Source organism: Callospermophilus lateralis, unplaced genomic scaffold (assembly GCF_048772815.1).
Source record: "Callospermophilus lateralis isolate mCalLat2 unplaced genomic scaffold, mCalLat2.hap1 Scaffold_957, whole genome shotgun sequence".
Lineage (NCBI taxonomy): Eukaryota > Metazoa > Chordata > Mammalia > Rodentia > Sciuridae > Callospermophilus > Callospermophilus lateralis.
In genome coordinates, this window is record NW_027517743.1 from 393,937 (window position 1) to 400,456 (window position 6,520).

Genomic DNA, 6,520 nt, shown 5'->3' on the forward strand with positions numbered 1-6,520 from the left:
TAGCACAAGTGTGCATGGTAACTCTACTTATAACAGTCATAATCTGGAAATAAGTTAGCTGTCCATCAACAGAAAAATGGATAAAGACCTTGTGATATATTCAGATACACAATAGCACTGAAAAGAATTTACAGCTACATTTGACAAGGAAATGAAACCAGACTAAAAGAATACAGACAGTATGACTCCATTCATAAAAGCTGACAAGTCGTAAAATAAATCTATCAACTGAAGTCAAAATGGTTGTTACTTCAGGACGAAGGAGACACTAATTAGAATGGAACATGAGGTAAGGTGCTTTGGTAATAATAACCTTTACTTGATGCAAGTGATAATTTTATAAATTTAACTCAAACTATGCACTGATTATTTTTGCTCAGTTATGCTTTGTTGGTCAATACATGAGAAAGTTCATAAGAAGAAATAAATTGGTAGAAACATAATGTGGCCTCATAAATCTATAAATTAAAACCAACAAAAGAGCATAAGAGAAACCATAAATCATTTTAGCTGGAACTGGCAATTACAATTAAATGGAGGTATTATTAATACTGAAGAATATCAGGGTTTTATAAATGTCTAGTTTATAAAAAGTCTTGGCAAATACAAACCAAGAGAATGAGCATACTGTGCACTAAGCATATAAACAAAGTAATCACAATTAATATATAACAATTAGAATTCATTTTTATTTTTATTAGCACTTTCTAGCTATACATGTTTGTTGCTAAACAATAACATTTTAACAAACTCATGCATAAATGGAATTTGGTTTCAGTTTATGATTCACCTCTTTTCCCTCCTATCCTCCCTCTCTTCCCCATTCTCCTTCCTCTACTCCACTAGACTTCCTATCACTCACCTATTCATATTTCACTGGTCCTTTTTGCATAAATATAAAATTCCCTGTGGTATATTTAGATAATAAATGACATAATTTTCTTAAAATCATTTTTCATTGCCTCTGCTTACTCATCCTCTCAATCTATAGATCTCCTTCTACATTACTAATATTTGCATTACCTTTATGTTATTCTATCATTCCTGCCATCTTTTCTTTATTTTCCTCTAGCTTCTGCATATGAAAGAAAACATCTGACACTTGTGATTCTGAGTTTGGCTTACTTCACTTAGGATAATATTCTCCATTTCCACAAATTTACCAGCAAATGCAATAATTTCTTTCTGTGTTGTGGCTGAGAAGAACTCTATCTATCCATCTATCTATCAATCTATCTACTCTATATACCAAATCTATCAAATCTATCTAATCTATCTATATTTCTAATATATCTACCTATATCTATATCTGTTATCTCTATGTATCTATATCTATATGCATATATATCTATATTAACCCATTTGTCTATTTACAGGCACCTGGTAAATTCCATATTTTATTTGAATTTTGCTGCTATAGACACTGAAATACCTTATGTCAATTTAAGATCATTTGGAAAAATACTAAGGAATGCAGTAGCTGGGTCATTTGGTAGTTCCATCCTTAGTTTTTCTGAGGAAGTTCCTTCCTGCTCTTCAGAGTGGTTGTACTAGTATGCAGTCTCACCAAAAAAAATACACAAGTGTACCTTTTTCCCAGACCTCACCATCATTTATTAATATATGTATTCAATTTCCTCCTGACTGGAGTGAGAAGGATTCTTAATGTAGCTTTTACTTGCATTTCCCTGCCTTCAAAAGATATTCAAAAATTTTTTTCATATATTTTTTGGTCAATTAAGTTTCTTCTTTTGACAAGTTTCTGTTTAGTTCTTTTGCTCATTTATTGATTGATTATTTGTTGTTAGCCAATGAAGAGTTTTTTTTTTTCATTCTGTTGACTCACTTCTCATTTTTAATTATTTCCTTTGTTGTGAAGAAGCTTTATGATTTACTGATAGCCCATTTATTGATTCCTGGTTTTATTTCTTGCACTTTGGGCATTTTCTTAAAGGAAGTTAGTCCTGGAACCTGTTTGAGTTTTGATCCCATGTTTTCCTCCACAATTTGTAATGTTTCTGGTCTAATTCATATTTCTCCAATCCATGTGCACAGGGTGAAAAGTGGGGATCTATTTTCATTTTTCTACATATAGCTATCCATTTTTCCTAGAAACATTTGTTTAAAAGTCTTTCTTTTCTCCAAAATATATTTTTGGCACCTCTCTCAAGGATTAGATAGCTACAAGTATATGAATTTGCCTGTCTCTTCTATTCTCTTCCTTTGGACTTTATATTTTGTTGCCAATATAATATCATGCTGGGTTTTTTACTCCTGTTCTGAGGTATAATATCAGATCAGGTTAGACTGCTTCAGTTTTCCTGCACAGTATCAATTGGCCTATTCTGGGTCTCTCATTTTTCCCAATAAATTAACGATTTTTTTCTAACTCTGAAGAATACCATTGCATTTTGAGGGGATTGCATTGAATCTGTATATTGTTTTTGGTAGCACAGTTATTTTGACAATACTGAGTCTGCTTGTCCGAGAACTTGGCATGTATTTCCATCTGCTAAGAACTTTTACAATTTCTTTCTTCAGTGTTGTATAACCTTCATTGTAAAGTGTTATATAACCTCCATGGTTAGATTAATTCCCAAGTATTATTTTAGGTTATTGTGAATGGGATGGTTTTCCTCTTTTCTGTAAAGCTAAATAAATGTTAGGGTACAAGAAATATATTAATATTGATATCTGGGTGTTGGTCTTATAGTCTTCTACTTTGCTGAACTCATTTATAAGCTCTAGAAATCTTTGGTGGAATTTTTTGAGTCTTCTGGATATAGGATCATGTCATCATTATCTCCTTTTTCTATATGTAATCCTTTGATTTCCTCTTCTTGCCTGATCACTCTGGTTAATGTTTTTTATGTCTTTATTTATTCTAGTTTATTATACATAACAGCAGAATGCATTTCAATTCAGAGTACATATATAGAGCACAACTTTTCATGTCTCTGGTTGTTCACAAAATAGAATCACACCATTTGTGTCTTCAAATATGTACTTAGGGTAATGATGTCCATCTCCCACCATCTTTCCTACTCCTATTCCCCTTCTCTTCCCCTCCTTCCCCTTTGCCCTTTCTAAAATTTCTCCATTCCTTCTATACTTCCTGCATGCCCATTAAGGGTCAACATGCACATATCAGAGAAAACATTCGGCATTTGTTTTTTTTGTTTTTTTTGGATTGGCTTACTTCACTTAGCATAATATTCTCCAACTCCATCCATTTAGCTGTAAATGCCAAATTTTATTCTCTTTTAATGCAGAGTAATATTCCATTGTGTATATATACCACAGTTTCTTTATCCACTCCTCTAGAATGGTTCCACAATTAAGCTATTGTGAATTGTGCTGCTGTAAATATTGATGTGGCTGTGTCACCGTAGAATGCTTTTTTAAAGTCTTTTGAGTATAAACTGAGGAGTGGGATTGCTGGGTCAAACTGTGGTTCCATTCCAAGATTTCCAAGGAATATCCATACTGCAGATTGGCTGCACCAATTGGCAGTCTCAGTGACAATGTATGAGTATGCCTTTTTCCCCACATCCTCGACAACACTTATTGTTGTTTTTCTTAAAAATAGCTGCCATTTTCATTGGAATGAGATAAAATCTTAGAGTAGTTTTGACTTGCATTTCTGTTCAGTTCCTTAGCCCATTTAATGATTGGGTTATTTGTTGGGGTTTCTTTTTGGTATTAAGTTTTGTGAGTTCTTTATATATCCTAGATATTAGTGCTCTATCTGATATGCATGTGGTAAAACTTTGCTACCATTGTGTAGGCTCTCAATTTACCTCACTTATTTTTTCAATGGCTGAAAAGAATCTTTTCATTTTGAATTCATTCCATTTATTGATTCTTTTTTTTCCTCCATTCACTTTCTGGTTTTTAATTTTTTTATTAGTTGCTCAAAACATTACAATGATCTTGACATATCACATATTTGATTCAAGTGGGGTATGAATTCTTTTTTTTTTCCACCTGTACAGATTGCAGTATCACATTGGTTTATAGCCACGTTTATACATACAGCCATATTAGTGTCTATTGTATTTTGCTACCCTTCCTATTTCCCCCTCCCCTCCCTTCCCCTACCATCACCTCTCTCTACCCACTCTATGACACTTTTCTCTCTCTCTCTCTTTTTCTTCCTCAAACCATCTTATATGTAATTTTGCATAACAATGGGGGTTTCCTTCCATCTTCTGTGCAATTCCCCTTCTCTCTCCCATTCCCATGCATCTCTCATCCCTATTTAATGATAATCTTCTTCTCATGCTCTTCCTCCCTGCTCTGTTTTGAGTCGCCCCCCTTATATCAAAGAAGACATTCAGCACTTGCTCCTTAGGGATTGGCTAGCTTCACTCAGCATAATCTGCTCTAATGTCATCCATTTCCCTGCAAATGTCACGATTTTGTTATTTTTTGGTGCTGAGTAATATTCCATTGTGTATAATTTCCACATTTTTTTATCCATTAATCTATTGAAGGGCATCAGGATTGGTTCCAGAGTCTAGCTATTGTGAATTGTGCTGCTATGAACATTAATGTAGCTGTATCCCTATAATATGCTCTTTTAAGGTCTTTGGGGAATAGTCCAAGAAAGGGAATAGCTGGCTCAAATGGTGGTTCCACTCCCACCTTTCCAAGAAATCTCTATACTGCTTTCCAAATTGGCTGCACCAATTTGCAGTCCCACCAGCAATGTACAAGTGTATCTTTTTCCCCATATCCTCGCCAGAACTTGTTGTTGTTTGACTTCACAATGGCTGCCATACTACTGGACTAAGATCGTATCTTAGAGTTGCTTTAATTTGAATTTCTCTGATTGCTAGTGATGATGAGCATTTTTTGGTGTATTTGTTGATTGATTGTATATCCTCCTCTGAGAAATGTCTGTTCAGATCCTTGGCCCATTTTTTTAATTTGTTTTCTTGTTATTTAATGTTTTGAGTTCTTTGTATACTCTGGAGATTAGAGCTCTATCTGAAGTGTGAGGGGTAAATATTTGTTCCCAGAATGTAGGCTCCCTATTTACCTCTCTTATTTTTTCACTTGCTGAGAAAAAAAAAATTGGTTTTAGTATGTCTCATTTGTTGATTCTTGATTTTAACTCTTGTGCTATAGGTGTCCTATTAAAGAATTTGGAGCCCGACCCCACGAGATTGAGATTAGAGCCCAACTTTTTCTTCTATCAGATGCAGAGTTTCTGGTTTTATCTATAGCTCCTTGATAATTTTGAGATAACTTTTGTGCATGGTGAGAGAAAGGGATTCGGTTTCATTTTGTTGCATATGGATTTCCAGTTTTCCCAGCACCATTTGTTGAAGATGATATTCTTTCTCAATTGCATGCTTTTATCACCTTTGTCTAATATAAAGTAGTTGTAATTTTGTGGATTGGTCTCTGTGTCCTCAATTCTGTACCATTGGTGTACCCACATGTTTTGGTACCAATACCATGCTGTTTTTGTTACTATTGCTCTGTAGTATAGTTTAAAATCTGGTATCACTATACTGCCAGTTTCACTCTTCCTGCTTAGAATTGCTTTTGCTATTCTAGGTTTTTTTTTCCAGATGAATTTCATGATTGCTTTTTCTATTTCTGCAAGGAATGCCGTTGTGATTTTGATTAGGATTGCATTAATCCTATAGAGTACTTTTGGTAATATGGCCATTTTAATGATGTTAGTTCTGCCTATCCATGAACAAGGTATATCTTTCCATCTTCTAAGGTCTTCTTCTATTTCTCTCTTTAGTGTTTTGTAGTTTTCTTTGTGTAGTTCTTTCACCTCTTTTGTTAGGTTAATTCCCAAGTATTTTAATTTTTTTGAGGATATTGTGAATGAAGTGGTTGTTCTCATTTCCATTTCAGAGGATTTGTCACTGATATACAGGAATGCCTTTGATTCATGCATGTTGATTTTATATCCTGCCACTTTGCTAAATTCATTTACTAGCTCTAGATGTTTCTTGGTAGAATCTTTTGGATCTTCTAGGTATAGGATCATGCCATTCGCAAATAGTGCTAATTTAAGTTCTTGTTTTCCTATCTTTATGCCTTTAATTTCTTTCATCTGTCTAATTGTTCTGGCCAGTGCTTCGAGAACTATGTTGAATAGGCGAGTGAGAGAGGGCATCTCTGTCTTGTTCCAGATTTTAGAGGGAATACCTTCAATTTTTCTCTGTTTAGAATGATGCTAGCCTTAGGCTTTTCATAAATAGCTTTTACAATGTTGAGATATGTTCCTGTTATCCCTAGTTTTTCTAGTGTTTAAACATGAAGTGATGCTGTACTTTGTTGAATGCTTTTTCTGCATCTATTGAGATGATCACATGCTTCTTATCTTTAAATCTATGGATATGGTGAATAACATTTATTGATTTCCATAAATTGAAACAGCTTTGCATCCCAGGGATGAATCCTACTTGATTATGGTGCACAATCTTTTTGATATGTTTTTGTATCCGATTTGCCAGAATTTTATTGAGGATTTTTTCATTTATGTTCATTA